Source organism: Sceloporus occidentalis, unplaced genomic scaffold, assembly GCF_023333645.1.
Source record: "Sceloporus occidentalis isolate IW3139 unplaced genomic scaffold, rSceOcc1.0.p SCAF_263, whole genome shotgun sequence".
Lineage (NCBI taxonomy): Eukaryota > Metazoa > Chordata > Lepidosauria > Squamata > Phrynosomatidae > Sceloporus > Sceloporus occidentalis.
Genome location: NW_028317243.1, coordinates 207,199 through 232,063, shown reverse-complemented (window position 1 = coordinate 232,063; position 24,865 = coordinate 207,199). Strand labels below are relative to the sequence as shown.

The window sequence follows — 24,865 nt, the reverse complement described above, 5'->3', positions numbered from 1 at the left end:
GAAGCAGCGGCCCCTGCTGTGAACGGCACAGAGAGCCGGGGGAGGGTGTATGAACGAGTATGCGTGAATGAAGGAATGAATGAGTATCTGTGAACAAGTGAATGAATGAGTATCTGTGAATGTGTATATGAATGAGTGAATGTTTGTAAATGAATGAATATGTGTGTGATAGCATGGATGTGTAAGTGAGGGGCAAGCATGGCACAGGGCGGCTGTTTGAGGCTAGGATGCCACAGGTAGGCTGTTTGGGGCAAAGGTGGCAAGTCATATGCTTGGGCAGGTCATGTGGATGCAATCTAGTTGCCGAAGCTGTGTGGCACAGCCTTTTCTGGTGTATGTGTTTGGGTGTCGGTGTGGCAGAGTCTGTCATGGGGTGTGAGTGTCTGAATGTCGGTGTGTGAGAGCCTGTCCTGGTGTGTGTGTGTCTGGGTGGCAGAGCCTGTCCTGGTGTGTGTTTGGGAGTTGGTGTGGCAGATCCTGCCCTGGTGTGTGTGGGTGTCATTGTGACAAAGCCTGTCCTGGTGTGTGTTTGGGTGTCAGTGTGACAGAGCCTGTCCTGGTATGTGTGTTTTGGTATCAGTGTGGCAGAGCCTGTCCCGGTGTGTTTGGGTGTTGGTGTGGCAGAGCCTGCCCTGGTTTGTGTGTTTGAGTAATGGTGTGCAGAGCCTGTCCTGGTGTGTCTTTGAGTGTTGCTGTGGCAGAGCCTGTCCTGGTATGTGTGTTTGGGTGTCGGTGTGGCAGATCCTGTCCTGGCGTGTGTGTTTGGGTGTTAGTGTGGCAGAACCTGTCCTGGTAGTTTACTTACTGAAGAAATAAATTTAACTATTTAAGTTTTACTTATCCAGAGATAAAATACCATCCTGAATTTGAAGTCACTTCAGAGGACAAAACATTCTAGGCCCAGAAATCAGTGAGAGGAAAAGTAAAGTTATTGTGTTAGTTACTCTATTTCAATCTGCATATTTTATTAAAAATGATTAGTCGCACTAAATTGTGGCTTCAGGTGACAATTTATATATGTATGTATAATGATGTACGGATGTACTCCCAATCCTATCACATAAGATTCTCTCCTATATTATCTGACGAGCACTGATGTCATCTTTATCCAGTACACATGGATGCTGAGGAGTTAAGATTGTGTCTATTTTATTTATTTCCAAAAAAGGCCCACCAAAATCCTCAGCACCAGGCCCATGATGCTCTTTATCTGTCCCTGCTTGTACCCCGGTTGGATAACTACGTCAGAACCTTTCTTCCTTGCTTACCGGCTCTCAAAAGAGCTGAGGAACCTAATATACGTCACCACCAGTCACCCTAACCACTAGCCGAAGCTTAGTGAATAGTAAAGAGCAAGCAGAACAGCATGCAGAGCAAGGAATGTTGGCAATTCATTTAGTCATCAGGCAACCCCAATGTGGAGTGAAAAACAAACTCTTTTTTCAGTCACACACAGGGTTTTTAACATATTGGTATACAATGGGGTAGGGAAAGGGAAAGACTGACTTAAACAACATATTGGTGCACCATGGAGGGGGGGGAGTCAGACATTAAACAGATTAATTGAAACAATGGCTTCATGCGGAACTCACCAATACAAGCAATTGCATTCAAATGTCACGCTTGCATCGCCACTTAAAACACGCTTTATTTTTGTCAGCACAGTCATACATATTAAAAATAACCAATACATTGAATTGAATTCCCATAAGGCTTAGCCAGACATACTACTTCCATGATGCTGGCTGAGCATCATGGGAAGTGCAGCAACAGTAAAGCTGCAGATGCTAGCTGTGAACAAAAATTCCCATGATTCTCAGCCAGCCAGGTCTCCACCATAATGCTGGCTGAGCATCATTGGAAGAGTAGTCCACAGCAGCAGAGATTTTTTTAATTAAAAAAGGCTAATGTCAGCATCCCTCCCAGGACTCCTACACACCTGCCCATAAACACACATATACACGTACACTGCCCTTAAAGAAAAATATAGACACGTACACTGCCCTTACATACATATACACAGACACTGCCCTTACACACACACACATACATGTACACTGCCCTTATACACACACATACATGTACACTGACTTTACACACACACACATATATACATGTACACTGCCCTTTGATTTTGGAATCAAAACATTTGCTACTGCAAATTTTTTTAGATGGGACAGAGTGGCATATAGGGGGAGTATAAGGCATTTCTGGAGGCACGTCTTAAAAGGGGTGGGATGAAGAGCTGAGGCACGGCCATTGGGCGGCGCGGTGCGTGCAAGCCAGCCCCTTTAATTTCATTAGGCGCCGGCAACCGGAAGAGGCTTTTAATCAGTCTGCCGGCCAACATTCAAAACAGCCGCCGAGCGGCTGCAAACGGAATTGAAAGCTTCTTCCGGACGCCGGTATGCCGGTGGGCCAGCCCGGTCCTGGCCTCACCCTGCCCCTGCAAAGCAGGACAGAGGAAGGGAAAGGCGGGACGGCGGGACAGAGACCCAAAATCGGGACTGTTGGGGGGCATGTTAATCCCCTCAACAAGAGATGAGATAATATACTTCTAGGGGTAGCTAAAAATATGGGGAGTTACAGGGAAAAGTTATAATATACAATAAGTACCGTATTGGCTTGATTATAGGCCGCAGTCAATTATAATGGTGCTAATTTAAACAAAAAAAAATATTTTTAAACAAAAAATACATGAGTGGAATAGTATAACAGTATTTTATCTAATTAACTAGAATACATGTATTTTAACATTTTTGGTATCTGTTAGTCAGCATTTGTTATATACAAACAGAAAACAAATAGCCATTTTAAGGTCCCCCCCCTTAATTCATAATGCACCTTACTTATAGATATGCCACTCTGCGCACCTGTTATGCCACTCTGCCCCCAGATACGCCACTCTGCTCCCCTGATATGCTTTATGCCCCCCAGATATGCTTTATGCTGCTGAGATATGCCACTCTGCCTCCTGATATGCTTTATGCCCCTCAGATATGACATTCTGCTCCCCTGATATGCCACTCTGCCCCCCTGACTCCCTGGATGTCTGAGCGCATCACGCAGATGTTCACCGGCTGCCAGAGATGAGGATCCCCCACAGCGCTCCAGGGGACCTGTATCCTCCTCTCTGGCAGTCTGTGAACCTCTGCGCGATGCACGTAGACAACCTCTGCTGCTGCTCCTCGGAAGTGCTGGCACCAGCGGAAGTTATCTGCAGACGTATTGTATACAGTACTGAGTCCTGTTTCACCTCAACATGAGTACTGTCTGATGCTTGGGGTGGGCTGCTATGATGCTGTTTCAAGGGCAGAGGTGGCACAGACAGTCTGTTTCAGGGGTAGAGGTGGCACAAGCGGACTGCCTGTTCATGAACATGAAACATGAAACCCACGCTCTTCCAGTCTCAGAGGGTGACCTCTTGTTCTTTGTATATTTCTGTTAATGAACAGGTCACTGAAGAGCTCTTTATATTGGCCCTGCATATATTTATATATTGTTATCATATCCCCTCTGAGACGCCGTTTTTCTAGCGTATATAATTTTAACTTTTTTAGTCTCTCTTCATAACTAGTATCTCCCAATCCCCTTATTAATTTCGTAGCCCTCCTTTGAACTTTTTCTAATTCCATAATGTCCTTTTTAAGGACTGGTGCCCAGAATTGTACCGCATATTCAAGGTGAGGTTTTACCAATGACCTGTAAAGAGGCAAGATAATATCCTTCTCCCTTGAATCAATACCTCTTTTTATGCATGCCAAAACCTTATTGGCCCTCGTAGCTGCTTACTGGCATTGCACACTGTTGTCAAGTCTGTTGTCAACCTTTATTCCTTAGTCCTTCTCATTGGTAATTTTCCCCCAAGGATATTCAATTTAACCCCTTCGCGACCTTTGCCGGTTCAGGACCGTCATGACAAGAAGGTCACTAAATGACCTTTGACGGTCCTGAACCGTCAAAAAATTAAATAAGCTTAGAAAGTGATCAACGATCACTTTCTTCGCTTAAACGGCGTTACTGTAATGCCTCGATGTCGAGGCATTCAGTAACGCCGAGATCGGCATCGGGGGCCATGTGTGGCCCCTCCCCGGGGCGTCAACAGCAGCCATACATTGTATGGCGGCGGACGCCCGTTTTAAAAGCGTAAACTTAAATGGTGTCGCTGGAATGCCTCGATCAGAAGGCATCCAGCGACACCAAACACTTACCTTTGGATGGGCTGTGACCGCTCCGGAGAGCGGTCACAGCCGCAGTTGCCGGTGATCTTCGCCATCAGCAAGATGGCGGCGGCCCGGGAAAAAAAACAATAAAGAAGAAAGAGTTCGCTAGACGGTCTCCAGACCCTCTAGAGAACTCTGGCTCCACTTGCAGGTTGAATACAGGTACTGCATTCAACCAAGCAAGTCAATGGAACCCAGCTTTCTAATCACTATGTGATTAGTAAAATATTAAAAAAAAATAATAATAAAAAAAAATGAAAAAAAAAATGTGCTAACATTTAAAAATCATTATGCAGTGATGTCACTTGATGAACCATCCAGTACCAGCAAAATGTGTAAAAAAAAATATTAAAAAAGTATTAAAAAAATTAAATAAAATAAAAAAATAAAGTTTATTATTTTGAGCAAGTGCTAAAATTTCCCAAAAATCTCAACAAAGAGTTAAAATAAAAGCACTTCAAATACCCAAGGGGTGTGTAATATATAAAAAAAATGGCTGATGGGGTAAATTGGAGTGGCCGAGCTCAAAGATAGGGCATAGGTACAGACTGACCAAAATGGAGAAAAAAAGCGCACTTCCCAAATGTGGCATTTTAAATCTCAAACAACCCGACAAACCCATGCATGTGGGGTATCACTGCATTCAGGAGATGTTCCTGAACACATATTGGGGTGTTGTTTGACAGTGACATATACCAGAACCTGTATATCTATAACTAAAGTACAATTTGTGTGAAAAAAAATATTAAAAAAATTACTATTACAAAGATTGACAAAGTGTAGTTCTATAATTGGTGCATGGAAAGGGTTAAAATAACAGCATTTGGAATACCCTGGGGTGTCTAGTTTTCAAAAATATATGGTTTGAATGGGTTAAATTGAGTTAACCGGCTTCAAAGATATTCCAAAGGGGAGATGGAGGCAGACTGACCAGATTTGTTAAAAAAGATTTGGAAATCATAAAACGCTGCTTGTACTTATTGCCCTATAACTTACAAAAAACAGCAAAAAAACAGGACAAGTAGTAGAATCTATTTAGCTAGTTTTTTTACTTGCTTTTTTAGGTGAGTAAAAGATTTTCAAATAAAAGTCAATTTTTCACCATGTTTTTTTTATTTTTTTTTATAGTAAATAAGATGATACGATCAAAATAATGGTATCTGAAGAAAGCCCATCTTGTCCTGAAAAAAACAATATATAACTTATCTGGGTACACTAAATGGGTGAGGAGAAAAGTACAGCTGAACACAAGCACCACAAAAGTGTCAAAACAGCCTCGGTCCCACAGGGTACAAAACGAAAAATGAGCCCGGTCCTTAAGGGGTTAAAGAATAGGTTGCATTTTTATTATTTTTACCCTAATGCATAACTTTGCATTTCTCTATATTGAACCTCATCTGCCACTTGCACACCCAGTCCCCAATGTCTAAATCTTCCTGCAAAGAAAAAACATCAAGATTAGTCTGAATTACCCGGCCTAATTTTGTGTCATCAGCAAAACTGTGACATGGCTCTCAATGCAGCTTGGGAGATCATTTATAAATAAATTAAAAAGAAGAGGACAGAGGACAGACCCCTGAGGCACTCCACTTAATACCTGCGTATAGTCTGAGAAACATCCATTCACAACAACCCTCTGCATTCTATCTTTTAGCCAATTTCTGATCCACATACAAACATTTGCCCCTAAGCCTATTTCTGTTAATTTATAGAGTAGCCTTTTATGCGGAACCATATCAAATGCTTTAGCAAAGTCCAGATAAATCGCATCTACAGCCACCCCAGGCCTATATTTTTACTAACTTCTTCATAGAATGCTAATAGGTTGGTTTGACAAGACCGGTCTTTCACAAATCCATGTTGACTTCTACTAATTGGATTATGGATCAAGATATGATCTTGGATGTATACCAAAATTTAGCAACCCTTCAAATAATTTCCCCACTACCCATGTTAAGCTTACTGGCCTGTAATTGCCCGGTTGAGATTTTGATCCCTTTTTAAATATGGGCACTTGCCTTGCATCAATCTAACGGAACTATGCCCGAGCTGAAAGAATCCCTAAAGATTAGTAATAATGGTTGGGCCAGAATTAGGTTTAGCTCCTTCAGTACCCTTGGGTGTATACCATCTGGTCCAGGGGCCTTGTCTACCTTAACAGTATTTCATTGCTTAAGCACATTTTCTTGTGTCAGCCAATCCCATGTTTGTTGTAATGGTTCCTTAAAATTAGCCAGCAGGGGCTCCGTTATTGGTTCTTCCTTGGTATAAACAGAGGGGAAAAAAGCATTTAAGATGTCGGCTTTCTCTCTGTCCTCACTAACCAAATTTCCAGTTTCAGATAATAACGTACCAACATTCTCTACCTTTAACTTTTTACCATTTACATACTTAAAAAATTTCTTGGGATTAGTTTTACTTTCCTTGGCAATAAATTTCTCATTTTCTAGTTTAGCCATTTTAATCTCCTTTTTGCAGGCTTTGTTGGCAGTTTTGTATGCCATAAAAGATACTACCGACCCCTCGCTTTTATAATGCTTAAATACCAATTGTTTATTCCTTATTTCCTGTTCTACTTTCCAGGTAAGCCACATTGGTTTTGATTTGTTTCTTTTGTATTTGTTTCCCATAGTTATATATTGGGATGTGTAACTTTGCAAAGTGTGCTTAAAGGTATTCCATTTGTCCTCTGTGTTTAACCCAGAGAACAATCCATCCCATTTTATACATACCATGGCTGATTGGGGAAACGCTGTACCACCATCAATGTATGACTCATATATACTGATAGTAATTATGCTGTACCATATCTGTTCAGTAAATGTTATTTATTTAAACTTATTTTATTTATAAATGAGTGATTTTTTTCAGATTTCTAGGTTTTTTCCAGTTGACATACAATTTACAAATTTGTGAAATATTCTTGCCAACAATAATTTTTGTGGGTGTATGCCCGATTTTTGGTACTCTCCACACCTGAGAGCGCAGGCATGCTGTCTTGCAATGCTGATTGGGAGTCCATGTGGGGTGGCAAAAAGGGGCGAACTAAGTAAAATGAATAGAGAAACCTATTTGATGGAATTTATTTTATTGTTTCAGACATCATCCAATGGTCCATGCTCCATGACCGACTTGAACACAAATGCATAGTCACCGTTTTCTTAAGAATCCAGAGGCAGACTCTAATCATTCCCCACTGCACCAGCAACAAGGATTGTCAATTAGGCTCCAAAAAGTACAAGGGATCTAGTACTATACCTGCAAACAATAAGAAAATTAAACAATGCTAGGCATATGAGGTTTTTGAAAATGCAAGACAAATGATTTTTAATGCATTAACTGTGTAGAATTGGAAGTTTTATCCCTCCCAATTTTTTTCTAATATATTGTAGTCCTCGTTATTTTAGTGTGTATGACCATGCTTTCAAAAGTAACCTACCTATCCTTAAAATAATAATTTGTGTGGGTAAACTAAACGTGAAAAAGGGGAACCACAAGCCTAAAAGATGAAAGATGCTGGATAAGTGAATGACTTCTTCCTTCTTGCTCTCCCCTCCCCTTCCCTTCTTAAGAACTGTTACTAGTATTGCTTCAGCTCTCTTTTCCAAGCACATTGCAACCAGGCGGTAACGGACTGCCCCTTTAAATGTACTTTCCACTCCTCCTCGTCGGATTGATCCACCATTTTCCTAAAAGAAGCTCGTTTGCTTACCTGGCGGGGCATAGTTTTGGGGGGTGAACATTGTGTTATTCTGTTTACTACAAAGAAAACACATTGGATTTATATTAGAGCAATACGTGGGGGTCAGCGGGATTCCCCTCCCCGATAGACATGGCTGCGAACATGTACAGGGTTGGAGGTAAGAGCAAATTATTTGTATGATGTACATCGAGGTTTTGTTTTATTTTGGGCCTGTGTGTGGGGCATTTAATACAAAGGGGGTTGTAATTAGGCTCGGGCTCCCCCCCCCCATATGATCGCAGAGGCTCCTACAGCCTATGGTGACAAAGATTGTTGTCGTGCGGCAGAGAAGCTGCCGTTGTCACCACATTCTGGGGTTAAAAAAAAACTAGGTTAACCCCTTCTCAGTATTCGTTAAGCTTGTTTAGGGTGCAGCGGTATTACGGTGTTCTATTATCAAGATTTAAAGCCCTTGTGTGTCACGTGTGATTCTTTTTTTTTTTTCTATTTCTTTGGTAAAAATGTCTCCTTTTCATCTCGATAACAAGTGGTTTGAAAATATAGCTTCCCTGTACTTATTTTTCATTTGTTCACGCTAAATATAGGGCTGCGTGGATATTCAAGCTACTGTTTCGTTTTTTTTTCACGAATACATTTGTTAGACTATGTAAACAGTTATATTAGTATTCTACTGAACCGCTCAGTATACTGTTCTCCATTTTCGCCTCTTAACCTAGGAAAAGAAGCGCGGTAAAAGCATTCTACTTTATAGTAGTCGCTTTATGGAGCCTACTGCAGCTTATTTATCCGCTAAGATGACACAATTGTATTAATATTGCATTCCTTGCTTTTTTGATAGAGCTGCTCACATCCTTCCTGGGAGGGGCCTAGAATTTCTTTTCGCAGGCCTTAGCCGTCGTTCATGTTGTGAAAGGGGTTAAACCTTGTTCTACTCGCTGATTGCACTATTATGCTGTATTTCGAGTGTGCTTCCCATTTATCAACTTACTACTACGATCTTTTGATCCGTGAATACTTTTATTTCCTTGGCCTTTCGGCGACAATCGACTTCTCTTGTTTATATTCGTAATTTCAAACGGGGGTCCCGTATCGGTAGGTTAGTGTATACGTTTTGTGTGCGCGTATCGGAAGCGATTGAATAGAGTTCCCGCCGTCAGCTCACATGCTTATGTCTTCCTGCAATTTATAAGGGTTTTCCAAATGTATTGCGCGTTTGTGTTAATGTCTAATTTAATCCTGAGTAGAAGCAGTACAGACTCTTAACAAAACTCAATGTTCAGAGATAAGCACTCGTGCAACTCTGATGCCTCCACTGAAAATACATGCAATATATGTTCAGCAAACATCCCAAAATCACAAATACTATACGTGCATAGGTTTTGTTTCAGTCGTTATCTCTCTACTAGACAAACGTTCTGACTCTGTGGTACACAATAGGGTCATTAAGACTGAGCCATTCTGTCAGACACTGGCTAATGAAAGACTATGAAGGATTTGTTTGCATACATAATCCACTCGGTGTATTGTTTGAACAGGGAAAGTCACCTGAAATATCACGTGCCTGTCAAGCAAGGCTGCCTTCAGGTCTGCAGAAAAAATAGGATTATTGGAACAAAATTAAATAAAATGCATTGTTTTAATCAATGCTGAAATCAGAGATGTATCTTGGCTTGGTGCTGGCCTAGATCTTACCTACAGGTTTTCTTCTGTTTCATGTGCATGCAATGTTTCATTTACTTATGAGAAAATACTGCTTGTGTGTGTGTCAAACAGTTGCAACAGTGGTTGTCATGAAGCTCAGGGCTATTTTCTGCCAGCGCTAGCGGCTTTGATAGAGGTGTAACATTTCTGGAAATTTTTAAGCTATGGGGAAAAAAAAAACAGGTAAAAAAAAATAATTAAATTTGAGTAATTGAAATGCAGTGTATATAAAAGTATCAAGCTTGAAATAAAAGTACAGCTTATTCAGTAAATAAATCTGCTTTTTAAAACTTTTTTTGTTGCAAATGGAACAAGGTCTGTATATGTTAACATTTCAACTATACATGAGAACAGGTAACCCCTCCCCCTTTTCCCTCAAATGCAACAAAATAAATTAGGAAATCATTAACACAAAAAACCCCCAAAAGATCTCTAATACTCCTACATGGATTGGACTGGGAGAGCAATCACAATCGCTCGTTTTGTAATGGGCTCTGCTGCTGGTGGTCTGCCTGGAAGCTCAGGCAGACCAGCAACAGCAAAAACGAGCCCCCAAAAGCCATTTGATGATTCCTGTAGGCATGGAAGCCTACAGCAGTCATTAGAGAGACTCCCCCTGGAATGGCTGGTCTATAGACCAGCAATTGCGTCCCAGAGGCAGATTCAGGGACAGGGGGAGAGGGTTCTTCGGTCTCCACATGAGTGTGGAGACCAGCCCCAACACCCCCATGCTGCCTGATCGCGCCATGAGAGCAACAGTGCAGCGTTAACCCCTTCAATGCCACAGTTGTGTATAACACATTCGTGGCATTGCAGGGGTTAACATTTGTCCCCACAAGCTTGTGGGGACTTAATATCAGTCAATGCTGTGCTCCAATGGAACATCAGCATTGAAAGCATTAAAAAAAAATATATATAATATACAGGGCTTGACAAATTTGTTGTGAATCTAGGCGCCAGCTAAAAAAGTTAGGAGCCAGTATTTATTTTAAAACCAACAGTTGGTCAGGAGTGATCTGATCATCATCAGCCGACTTACTAAACTCACAGCATTTGACCTGGAAGCACCCTGGACATTCAGGTCAGTGCTGTTTTTTTTGTTTTTTTATTATTTTTATTGTTTTTTAAACTCTTTCAATGCTGGTGTTCCATTGGAGCACAACATTGACTGATATTTAGTCCCCACAAGCTTGTGGGGACAAATGTTAACCCCTGCAATGCCACGAGTGTGTCATACACAATTGTGGCATTTGGTAACATAGTTCATAAGGTTGAAAAAAGACCAAAGTCCATCAAGTTCAACCTATATACATATTGTGTCCCTACTGTGTTGATCCAGAGGAAGGCAAAAAAAAACCCTTATGAAGCAGATGCCAATTGCCCCATACCAGGGGGAAAATTCCTTCCCGACTCCAAATATGGCAATCAGAATAAATCCCTGGATCAACGTTCTGTCCCTATTAATCTAATATCCATAACTTGTAATATTATTGCTTTCAAGAAACACGTCCAGGCTCCTTTTGAACTCTTTTATTGAGTTTCCCATAACCACTTCCTCTGGCAGAGAGTTCCATAATCTCACCGCTCTTACTGTAAAGAACCCCCGTCTGTGCTGGTGTAGAAACCTTCTTTCCTCCAACCGTAGAGGATGTCCCCTTGTTATAGATACAGTCCTGGGTATAAATAGGTCCTGGGAGTGATCTCTGTACTGTCCCCTTATATATTTATACATAGTTATTAAATCCCCCCTAAGCCGTCTTTTTTCCAAACTAAATAACCCTAATTCTGATAATCTTTCTGGGTACTGTAGTCCTCCCATTCCCCTTATTACTCTGGTTGCCCGTCTTTGAACCCTCTCCAGCTCCACTATATCTTTCTTGTACACTGGTGCCCAGTACTGTACACAGTATTCCATGTGTGGTCTGACTAGTGACTTGTACAGTGGTAGAATTATTTCCTTGTCGTGGGCATCTATGCCCCTTTTGATGCACCCCATGATTTTATTTGCCTTAGCAGCAGCTGCCTGACACTGGTCGCTACAGGTAAATTTACTGTTAACTAAAACTCCTAAGTCCTTTTCCATGTCAGTCGTCCCAGTGTTTTCCCATTTAATACATATTCCCAGCCTGGATTTTTCTTCCCCATGTGCATAACCTTACATTTATCTGTGTTGAACCTCATCTGCCACATCCCAGCCCAAGCCTCCAACCTATGCACATCCATTTGTAATCGTGCACTGTCCTCTATTGTGTTAACCACGTTACAGAGCTTAGTATCGTCTGCAAAGATTGATACTTTACTATACAATCCCTCTACAAGGTCATTAATAAATATATTAAAAAGAATAGGACCCAAAACTGACCCCTGTGGTACCCCACTAGCAACAGTAACCCACTCAGAGTATGTACCATTAATAACCACCCTCTGTTTCCTATCACTGAGCCAGTTACTTACCCACATACACACATTCTCCCCCAGCCCAAGCATTCTCATTTTATGTACCAGCCTTTTATGTGGCACCGTATCAAATGCTTTGGAAAAATCAAGATATACGACATCCAGCGATTCACCCCGATCCAGTCTTGAGCTCACCTCCTCATAAAAGCTGATCAGGTTAGTTTGACAGGACCGATCCCTTGTAAACCCATGCTGATATGGAGTCATACACTTATTTTCATTGAGATACTCCAAAATAGCATCTCTTAGGAAACCCTCAAACAGTTTACACACAACAGAAGTTAAACTAACAGGCCTATAATTCCCCGGGTCACTTTTTGTCCCCTTTTTGAATATTGGCACAACATTTGCTATGCGCCAGTCCTGGGGAACAGACCCGGTCACTATAGAGTCCTTGAATATTAGAAATAGGGGTCTGTCTATTACATTACTTAACTCCCTTAGAACGCGGGGGTGAATGCCATCTGGACCTGGTGATTTGTCTATTTTGATTTTTTTTTAGGCGGCACTGCACTTCTTCCTGGGTTAGACAGGCGACATGTACTGGGGCAGTTATCTCATCCTGCTGTATATTACCTGGCATTTCATTTTCCTCTGTGAATACAGCAGAGAAGAATATATTTAATAGATTAGCTTTTTCCTGATCCCCGTCTATAACTTCTCCCTCATTACTTTTTAAGGGGCCAACGCTTTCATTTTTAACCTTTTTACTATTTCTATAGTTAAAGAACATTTTGGGGTTTGTCTTACTCTCTTTGGCAATGAGTCTTTCTGTCTCCACTTTTGCTGCTTTTATCTGATTTTTACATATTTTATTTTTTTCCCGATAGCTTTTTAGTGCTTCCTCACTGCCTTCCTGTTTTAGTAGCTTAAATGCCTTTTTTTTGCCATTTATTACCCCCTTTACATTTTTATTTATCCACATTGGTTTTCTCTTGTTCCTGACTCTTTTATTCCCATACGGTATGTACCTTTCACAGTGAGAATTTAAGATATCCTTAAAAATCTCCCATTGAGTGTCTGTACTTTTGAGGACATTTTCCCAATTTACAGTGTTAAGGGCTTCTCTTAGTTGATCAAACTTTGCCTTCCTAAAGTTCATGGTTCTTGTGGCTCCTCTAAGAGTTCCCTTATTGAAGGACAAGTTATAATGTATCATATTGTGATCACTATTTCCTAGATGCCCCCTGACCTGCACATTAGTTACTCTGTCAGGTCTGTTGGTTAATATTAAGTCCAGTAGGGCGCCCCCTCTGGTCGGGTCCTGTACCATTTGGGACAGATAATTATCCTTACTTATAGTCAGAAACCGGTTTCCTTTATGAGATTCACAGGTCTCTGTTTCCCAGTTTATGTCGGGATAGTTAAAGTCCCCCATAATAACCACCTCGTAGTGATTTGCTGCCTTGTTTATTTGCTTTAATAATTGATCTTCTGATGCTTCCATTATATTTGGTGGCTTATAGCAAACCCCGATCAGTATTTTATTATTTTTCTTTCCATATATTTCTACCCATAATGACTCCACATTATCATTTCCCTCACATATATTCTCCCGCAGTGTGGCCTTTAGGCTGGACTTTACATAAAGGCAAATTCCTCCCCCTTTTCGTTTTTTTCGATCCTTCCTGAATAGACTATAACCCTGTATGTTAACCGCCCAGTCATAGCTATCATCCAACCATGTCTCTGTTATACCCACTATGTCATAGTTTTCTTCAGACATTATTAACTCCAGTTCGTCAGTTTTATTGGTCAGACTTCTGGCATTAGTAAGCATACAATTTAGAGGTGTATGGTTTTTTTCCCTATGAAGCCTATCCCTATTGACTATTCTAACCCCTCCCTCCGCTCCACCCCCAGGTAGATTTATAAGCCCCAGCTTTCTATCTACACTATCTTCCCCTTCTATATTGTAGTTTCCCTCCCCCCCTTTACCTAGTTTAAACACTCCTCCACCCTTCTGGCCATCTTCTCCCCGAGCACAGCTGCACCCTCCCCATTGAGGTGCAGCCCGTCCCTACCATAGAGCCTGTATCCGACAGAGAAGTCGGCCCAGTTCTCCATGAACCCAAACCCCTCCTTCCTACACCAGCTTCTGAGCCACTTGTTTAGCTCCCTAATCTCCCGCTGCCTCTCTGGTGTGGCACGTGGTACAGGTGATATTTCAGAAAATGCTACCTTGGAGGTCCTTGCCTTAAGCTTGCTACCTAAGTCCCTGAAATCATTTTTAAGGACACTCCGCCTACCTCTCACTTTGTCATTGGTGCCAATGTGCACCATGACTGCTGGGTCTTCTCCAGCCCCCCCCCCCAGTAATCTGTCAACCCGATCCGCGATGTGCCGAACGCGAGTGCCAGGCAGACAACACACTGTTCGGCGATCCCGGTCTTTGTGACAGATCGCCCTGTCTGTCCCCCTAATAATTGAGTCCCCCACTACCAGCACCTGTCTGGCCTGCCCTGCGCTCCTCCTTCCCTCCTTACTGGAGCAGACACCCCTCTGGTGGTCAGAGGCAGTGACTTGCTGCAGTACTGCTAACTCTGAACTAACATCCCCCTCATCTGCCAACCGGGCAAACTTGTTGGGGTGTGCTAGATCAGGACTAGCCTCCCTGGCGCTTTTCCCCCTACCCCGCCTTCTAACTGTAACCCAGCTAGCTGCCTGACTGTCCTGTACCTCCATCCCGCTATCCTCCCCCACCTCTACCCTCTTACATTTTTATTTATCCACATTGGTTTTATCTTGTTCCTGACTCTTTTATTCCCATACGGTATGTACCTTTCACTGTGAGAATTTAAGATATCCTTAAAAATCTCCCATTGAGTGTCTGTACTCTTGTTTTTAAGGACATTTTCCCAATTTACAGTGTTAAGGGCTTCTCTTAGTTGATCAAACTTTGCCTTCCTAAAGTTCATGGTTCTTGTGGCTCTCTAAGAGTTCCCTTATTGAAGGACAAGTTATAATGTATCATATTGTGATCACTATTTCCTAGATGCCCCCTGACCTGCACATTAGTTACTCAGTCAGGTCTGTTGGTTAATATTAAGTCCAGTAGGGCGCCCCCTCTGGTCGGGTCCTGTACCATTTGGGACAGACAATTATCCTTACTTATAGTCAGAAACCGGTTTCCTTTATGAGATTCACAGGTCTCTGTTTCCCAGTTTATGTCGGGATAGTTAAAGTCCCCCATAATAACCACCTCGTTGTGATTTGCTGACTGCTGGCATTAGTAAGCATACAATTTAGAGGTGTAAGGCTTCATAGGGAAAAAAACCAATCCCTATTGACTATTCTAACCCCTTCCTCCGCTCAACCCCCAGGTACATTTATAAGCCCCAGCTTTCTATCTACACTATTTTCCCCTTCTATATTGTAGTTTCCCTCCCCCCTTTACCTAGTTTAAACACTCCTCCACACTCCTCTACAGGAAATAAAATAAGATTTAAACAGACAATTGTATATTCTACAAAAGTAAAATAATCCGTGCAAATCTCTGTTAGTCCATTGAAAAAATGTAGTTCAGGAAATTCATGTTTTTTTTAATATATTTTTAATATCTTTGTATCTATGAGACCACCTGTTCGCTGTCACGTGGGAGGGAAGTGTATAGCCAAGGCTCTCTTAATCAGTTGGGACCTGAAGCCTGGTATTTTAAAATGACTCTGGGTTAATAATGTCCCCATTTTTAATTACAAGCGTACAGGTACCAGGCAATCCCTTTTATACCCGTCAGCTGGATGACCCATTCTTCATTCCCAGGCTCAGACATAACTGAAGATTCTAGGTCCCAGTCCCCTGTGTAACCCTATGCCTGGTCCCTGTAGAATTTTATGGCTTTAGAAGAAATCCCTATTTGTTTTGAAAAAATTAAATATGTATGGCATGGGTGAGTACATTAGAGGATATGAGGAGAAATTATATATACCTACCGGAAGGACAGGAAGGGCTTTCTTTAGATACCATTGTATGATATATGATCAAATTAATTTACTATAGAAAAAGAAAGTAACATATGTCATGAAAAATTTTGAAAAAAAGGACTTTCTGACTTTTATTTTACCCGTCTACCAAATCCTAATGAAAAAAATCCTGCTAAATTGTATTTGTCCTGAGTTTAGAAATAGCCAGTGTCTTTGTTTTTTGTTTCTTGCTATTTCGAAACCCTTTTTTTCAAAATCTGGTCATACTACCCCCATGTCCTATTTGGGACATCTTTAAAGCCGATAAGTTCAATTTACTCCCATCAAACCCTATAAGTTTGAAAACTAGAAACCTCAGGGTATTTCAAATGCTGGTATTTTAACCATTTCGGTGCACTACTTCTACCAGCCCTTGTCAGTGTTTGCATTAGTAATTTTATTTTCCCCACACATTTTACTTTAGGATGAATTTACAACTGCTGTCACTGTCAAACATCAAATTGGGACATGCCCAATTCAATATTTCAACTTGGAATTTTGACATGTTGAAAGTTCTGCCTCCATATCCTATTTGGGACATCTTTTGAAGCTGATCAGTTACTCCAGGGCAGGGCTTGAAAAATTTGTTTTGAATCTAGGAGCCAGCTAAAAAAGTATTTTCAACGACAAAAAATAATGATGTCCCAAGGGAATCCCCCCCCCTCCCTTAACCCCTTGAGGACCGGGCTTATTTTTTATTTTTTTGTACCCTTTGGGACAAAGGCTGTTTTAACACTTTTGCGATGCTTGTGTTCAGCTGTCATTTTTTCCTCACCCATTAAGTGTACACACACACGTTTATATATTGTTTTTTTTCAGGACAAGATGGACTTTCTTCAGATATTATTTTGATCATATCGTCTTATAAATAATAAAACATGGTGACATTTTGAAAAAACCTTTTATGATTTTTATTTGAAAAATCTTTTACTCATCCACAATAGCTATTGGGGGGGGGGGGAAATACTAAGTAGATTCTAATACCGGTATTTGTCCTAAATTTAGAAATAGAAATATTTAGCCAATGTTTTTTTGCATGTCATAGTGCGCTAAGTACAAGTAGCATATTGCATTATTGAAGCCGGCTAATTAAATTTACCTCCATCAAACCCCATATGTTTGAAAACTAGACACCCCATGGGTATTTGGAATACCAATATTTTAACCCTTTTACGTACACATTTTACCAGCCTTTAATATAAATTATTATTTATATATTATAGTTGAAACTGGATGGTTCCCCTGATGGTGGCATCAGTGGGGAATTATTTTTACATGTTACCATTTTTTTTAATTTTATTAATGACTACTACTTTAGTAAGTTGAGCTCCATTGACTTACATGGTTAATTGCAGTGCCTGTATGGACTGACGTTGACGCCTGGGGGATGGGCCACACGGGGCCCCTGAGGCCGATCTTGGTGTTGCTGAATGGCCTTATCATCAAGGCATTACAGCCACACCGTTTGGGAGAAGAAAGCGCTTTCTACTCCCTTTTAAAAGTCATGATGTGCCACAGGTACCTACAGCCACAAGTAAGAGAGTCCTACATCGCCATGGCCTGAAATGCTGTTACACCAGGAAGACGCCCCAGTATAAGAAAGACAGATTGAAGGTTTGCAGGTGATCAACAGGATGAAGATTTTGGAGGAGTTTTCTATAGCCAGATTAAACGACAATTGAATTGTTTGCCCATAGTTATTAGTGCTACTGTATGGCTGAAAAAGGATGAGGCTTTTAATTGTAAGAATGCCAGCCCAACCCCTTCATGGCAAAGCCTGTACAAATACAGGCTAACAATGCTTGTACATGTACGGGCTGCTTTACATCTGCTGCAATCGTGGCCATTGGCTGCTTTGCAGCATTCACTTGAACCTCACAAGTGAGGCTATATAAGAATAGTGGGAGGAAAGCCCTCCCCTCCAAACAAGAAAATGGCCACCACTGAACTGATTGGCAAAGATGGCAGCTGGCTAAAACAGAGCTTAGGAAATGATCAGCAATCGCTTCCTAAGGCTAGGTTTCCACTTGGGTTTTTGTCCTGTGTTTTTTTTTCTTGATGAAAAACGCCAAGAAAACTGCCACTGCATTCTCCTGCGTTTTTTCTGGCGTTTTAGCCTTTCTGTGGAAATAGCTTTTTTGACCTTAGGCAGTTTTTCCAGCCCTTACACGTTGGAATTTTCACCCAGCTAAAAGGGATTAGGATAAATGGCAAGTATCTGCCCCCTCCTGATGTCATTTTCTTAGCCCCGACGGACCCTTTTGTCTCTTTTCTGTGGTTTGTAAGGCATGCTTTATTCCGAATGTCTGCTCCTCTAGGAAGATTGGCCCCAAATGATGGTGCAAATTGTTTACTGTTGCTTTTGGCACCCAGGATCCAGTTGGGTATGTTTGTTTGTAATGGCATGTTTGTTCCAAATGGTGTAAAATTCAATATGAACTTTTGTTTTGTGTGAAACTGTTTGTTTCCAGCCTATTTCTCGTAGGACACACAGATACTGGGTCCATCCTCTGCATTATAACTGTGGGAAAAAACCGCCATAAAAAACGCCAAGGCAAAACCCACATCGCTTTTTCATGGCGTTTTTTCTCTCCCGTAGACTTCTATTGGAGAAAAACGCCAAGATTTCCTTGCAAAAAACGCCAGTGTCAACATGCTGCGATTTTGAAAAACTGCCACAGAGCCCAAAAAAGCAGAAAAACGCCAAAGAGGACTGAAAAAACGCCAAACAAAAAAACACCAAGTGGATATGGCATTGTGCGATTTCCTATTGAAGAACATCTGGCCGCAGCGTTTTTTCACAAAAAAAACGCCGTGTGGCTGAATTGGCGTTTTTATGGGGGTTTTTAGCAAAAAAAAAAAAGTGGAAACCTAGCCTAAGAATAAGCGATGTTGTTGAAATGCCTCAATATCGAGGCATTCAGCAACACAGCCCTCCCTCCCTGATCACCCTGTGATTGCTTTTTTTATTATAGTAAATTAGATATGATAAATATAATGGCATCTAAAAAAAAAAAAAAAGCCCTTTTCTGAAAAATAAATATATATTGTGTATGGGTGCACTAAATGAGGAAGAAAATTACAGCTAAAAAGCAACACCTTAAAAATGTCCCAAAGTCTGCTACAAGAAAAACAAAACAAAAAAAGGTTAAAACAATCAATTTACAGATTGACTTTCAGATTTATTTCACTATATCACAGTTCCCATTTTTAGTTCAGTCCACAAAGTTTCTATGGAATTCAGCCACTCCAATACTTTCACCCCTTAAGGATTCTTTTTGTAACCTTCGCTACAATGAACTTTTTTTTTTCTTCACACAAATTGCAGTTCTCAGGAGAGTTTGTAGGCAGAGCCCCTGCTGGAAGCTTGTTTATTTTTGCGAGAGGCAAAATCTCTCGCAATGGCGCTTATAAACAGTGCGTCCTGGGGTGTGTTTTCAGTGTCGCTGAATGTTCAGCAACACTGTTTAAGATTAATCGGTAAGCGCAAGGTGTGTCTGCGGGAGAGGGGCCGCACAGAGCCCCTGCTGTAGTTTTCGGTGTTGAATGCCTCCAAATCGAGGCAACACCGTTTAAGTGAAGAAAGACCTTTGATGCACATAATCAGTCGGTAAGGGGTTCAAATATCAGGCAAGATTCTGCTACCAGGGATTATGGAGTGTCCATAAGGGGCTGGGATGCATGCATACATGACAGCAGATGGGACATCTCTTGTAGTTTTCCTGCACCTTAGTAAACAGCCTGCTTACTGCCATCTCAAGTCAAGCTCCTGCAAGATAGAGAAGGTATTCAGTCATTTGGACCGCTTTCCCAGATCTGCGAGCAAGTTTCTTAATTCATATTTTGCATAATTATGCATGTTGGTCCGTATATGTACCAATAATATATTATGGGGAGATGTTTCTCTTTTGGCCAAAGTTTTTTGTATTTACTTATTTGCAGTTCATTTTATTTATATATCCTCTATTAATGAACACACTTTGGACAAGGGACTGTACTTTTCATGTGTACGTTTTCTATGTTTTAGCCATGTCTATTTTAGGGTCTTTTGTATAATTTTTTTGTTCTTTTACAGTTTTTGTATTAGAAAATGTATTAGACTGTAGCTCTCTTTGTGCTATACTTCTGAACTTCTGGACAGCCACAGCCATGTTGCTGTTTTTCTTATTTGAAAGTGTCACAGAAGCCCCTAAATGCACAGCAACAGGAACCACTCGGTGTCTTGCCAGCTCTCACCATGACATTACAAGGGGATGTAGGTGTGAAAGGGTTAATGGTAAAAATCAGCACGCAGTCTCACTCGCTGTTCTCCCCACAGGGCCCACTGCACCTCAACCTCAAACCCGAAAGCTTTAAAGGCTTTTAGCCTTTAACCCCTTCGTGACAAAGGCTGATTTTACTTTTTGTACCCCTCGTGACAATGGCCGTTTTAACATTTCTGCACTGCTCGTGTTTAGTTGTAATTTTCTTCTTTCCCGTTTACTGAACCCACACACATTAGATATTGTTTTTTTCAGGACAAGAAGGGCTTTCTTTAGATGGCATTGTTTTGATTGTATCATATTATTTACTATTAAAAAAAAGTATAAAATATGGTGAAAAATTTAGAAAAAAATGACTGTTTCTAACTTTTAGTTGAAAAATCTTTTACTCATCTATAAAAGGTAATGAAAAAAAACCTGCTAAATAGATTCTACTATTTGTCCTGAGTTTAGAAATACCCAATGTTTTTATGTATTTTTGCTTTTTTCTACACATTATGGGGCAAAAAGTACAGGTAGCGTTTTGCTATTTCAAAGCCATTTTTTCCAAATCTGGTAATTCTTCCCCCCATGTGCCATTTCGGGTATCTTTGAAGCCGGCCAATACAATTTACCCCATCAAGTCATATATTTTTGAAAACTAGACAGCCCAGGGTATTCCAAATGCTAGTATTTTAACCCTTTCCAAGCACTAATTCTACCATCAGCCTTTGTCAAACTTTATGGTAGTCATTTTTTTTGCATTTGTTTTTTCACACACATTTTACTTTAGGTATGAATAAACAGATTCTCGTATATGTCACTATCACAAAACACCCCAATATGTGTTCAGCAGCATCTCCTGAGCGCGGTGATACCCCACATGAATGATATTGCCTGGCTGTTTGGGGGCAAAAGGGCCACATTTGGGGCATGCCCATTTTCAATGTTGAACTTTGGCATTTGGGGATCCACTGCCCATGCCCTATTTGGTACATCTTTGAGCCGGGCCATTTCAGTGTGCCCAACAAAACCATATATTTTTGAAAACTAGACACCATAGGGTATTTTAAATGCTGATATTTTAACTCTTTGCATGCACACATTTTACCACCAGCATTTTTTCAAAGTTTACAGTAGTATTTTTGTGTGTGTATTTTTCCCACACACACCTACTTTATGTATGAATTTACAGCTCCTGGTATATGCCGCTGTCACACGACACCCCAATATGTGTTCAGCAACATCTCCTGAGTACAGTGATACTCCACATGCATGGGTTTGTCATTTTTGGGGGGAACTAAAAGGCCACATTTGGTACGTGTGGCCATCCTCCCCCCCCCCGTGTTAATTGGGACATTGTTGAATCCGGCCAATTCAATTTACCCCATCAAATTATACATTTTTTTAAAGTAGACACCCCATGGGCATTTAATATGCCAGTATTTTAACTCTTTCCCTGCGAGAATTGTTTTAAGCTAATGTGCTAATTTTAGGACTTGCTCACAAAAAAATATTTTTTATTTATATATTTTAATTTTTTTTGCCTTTTTTAAAACATTTTTAACATTTTTTTTCAACTTGAAGGTTCCCCTGATAGTGACATCAGAGGGAAATTATTTTTACATTTTACTGTTTTTTTACTATTTTTTTTTCTAATTATTATTAATTTTTATTTTCTAATCACACTGTGATTAGAAAGCTGGGCTCCATTGACTTGCATGGTTGAATGCAGTACCTGTATTCAACCTGCAAGTGGAGCCAGAGTTCTCTAGAGGGTCTGGAGACCGTCTAGCGAACCTTTTCATCTTTATTATTTTTTTTCCCGGGCCGCCGCCATCTTGCTGATGGCGAAGATCACCGGCAGCTGCGGCTGTGACCGCTCTCCAGAGTGGTCACAGTCCATCAAGAGGTAAGTGTTTGGTGTCGCTGGATGCCTCCTGATCGAGGCATTCCAGCGACACCATTTAAGTTTAGGAGGTGATCGTTGATCGCCTCCTAAACTTTTAAAACGGGCGTCCGCCGCCATACATTGTATGGCGGATGTTGACGCCCTGGGGAGGGGCCAGACATGGCCCCTGATTCCGATCATGGCGTTGCTGAATGCCTCGAGGTCGAGGCATTACAGCAACGCCGTTTGGGTAAAAAAAATCGATCACGGATCTATTTATTTATTTCTTTTTTTAAACCAGTTTTAACAAATGACGGTCCTGGCACGTCATTTGTCGTTAACTACGTGTTTTTCCGTGACGTGCCCGGACCGGCAATTGTCATCAAGGGGCTATAGTACAAGGCTAAAACGCAGACAATTTACATAAAACAAAAACAAAATAATCCATGGGAATATCAGTATGTTTCCTTTGTCAAAAAAGGGAATTCAAATAGTTTCTCTGATTCCAATTCTTAACTCCTAATGAGCTGGGTCGTAAAACCTGGCAGTGAACTTCTATTTTTTAAAATCATGTTTTGTTGTTACGGTACCTTGTATGTTAACATTAGAGTGATCATGTCCCCCATGTTATTCCAAGCCTATAGGTTTCAAACAGCTAAGCAACTTATCTTTCTTATCGGCCTCTGTTTAAAACCCTCCTGCCATGTTTAATTTCCTTCTGGAGGCCACACAGGACATAGTCACTTCTTGAATCCGTTATGGTTACTTAACCCCTTAAGGACCGGGCTCATTTTTTCTTTGTACCCTGTGGGACCGAGCCTGTTTTAACACTTTTGCGGTGCTTGTGTTGTTTTTTATAAGTTATTGGGCAATAAGTACAAGTAGCGTTTTATGACTTCCAAACCTTTTTTTCCAAATCTGGTACTTCTGCCTCCATCTCCTCTTTGGAACATCTTTGAAGCCGGTTGACTCAATTAATCCCCATCAAACCATATATTTTTTTTTAAAAACTAGACACCCCAGGGTATTTCAAATGCTGGTATTTTAACCCTTTCCATGCACTAATTATACAACCACACTTTGTCAAACTTTGTAATAGTAATTTTTTTATTTTAATTTTTTCACACGAATTGTAATTTAGTTATAAATATAAAGGTCCTGGTATATGTCACTTTCCAACAACACTCCAATATGTGTTCAGCAACATCTCCTGAGTATGGTGATACCCCACATGCATAGGTTTGTCAGATTGTTTGGCTGGTAAAAGGCTACTTTTGGGACATGCGTAATTCAGGTACTCATTTGGTCATTCTGCCTCTATATCCTCTTTGGAACATCTTTGAAGCCAACTACTTCAATTTACCCCATCATACTATATATTTTTGAAAACTAGACACTGCAAAGTATTTCAAATGTTTGGTATTTTAACCCTTTTATGCATGAGATTCTACCACCTGCCTTTCCCAAAATTTAATTTTGTATTTTTTTCCACACAAATTGTACTTCAGGAATGAATTCATAGCTCCTGGTATGCATCACTATCAAACAACATCTCCCGAGTGCAGTGATACCCCACATGGATGGGTGTGTCGGGTTGTTTGAGATTTAAAATCCCACATTTGGGAAGTGTGCTTTTTTTTCTCTATTTTGGTCAGTCTGTACCTATGCCCTATCTTTGAGCCCGGCCACTCCAATTTACCCCATCAAGCCATTTTTTATTAAATTAGATAAAAATGCTTTTTTGTATGTTGATTTTTTTTTGAAATTTTAGCACTTGCTCAAAATAATAAACTTTTTTGCATTTTGCTGGTACTAGATGGTTCCTCTGGTGACATCACTGCATAACTATTTTTAAATGTTAGCACTTTTTTTTTTTTTTAAATATGTATTTTACTAATCACATTGTGATTAGAAAGCTGGTCTCCATTGACTTGCATGGCTGAATGCAGTACCTGTATTCAACCCGCAAGTGGAGCCAGAGTTCTCTAGAGGGTCTGGAGACCCTCTAGCGAACTTTTTCAACTTTATTATTTTTTTTTACAGGGCGGCCGCCATCTTGCGGATTGTGAAGATCACCAGCAGTGGCGTCAAAAAATTAAATAAGCTTAGAAAGTGATCAACGATCACAGCCCGTCTTGAGGTAAGTGTTTGGTGTCCCTGAATGCCTCCTGATCGAGGCATTCCAGCGACACCATTGAAGTTTAGGAGATGATCGTTGATCGCCTCCTAAACTCTTTTTTTAAAACGGCCGTCTGCCGCCATACAATGTATGGCGTATGTTGACGCCCCGGGGAGGGGCCAGATATGGCCCCTGATGCCGATCTCGGCGTTACTGAACGTTACAGCAATGCAATTTAAGTGAAGAAAGTGATCGTTGATCACTTTCTAAGCTTATTTAATTTTTTGACGGTTCAGGACGGTCAAATTATAACTTTGAATATTTGTAGGATTTTATGGCATCTACATGTTCTACTGACTTTAACCCCTTAACCCCTTAACGACAATTGCCGGTCCTGGCACGACACGGAAAAGCATGTGCTTTACGACAATTGACGTGCCAGGACCGGCACGTCTTTAAACGGGTGCAGAAAGCGATCTGTTTTCGCTTTCTCCACCCAAAAAACGTTGCTGAATGCCTCGACCTCGAGGCATTCAGCAACGCCGCGATCGGAACGAAGGGGCCATCT

At 40.8% G+C, this 24,865-nt stretch overlaps 1 protein-coding gene across 1 annotated transcript in view; it reads left to right on the top strand.

Moving 5' to 3' along the window:
• Positions 1-24,865, top strand: part of LOC149275829 (metastasis-associated protein MTA1-like) — a 147,937-nt gene that overhangs the window by 1,136 nt on the left and 121,936 nt on the right. The window lies entirely within an intron of this gene.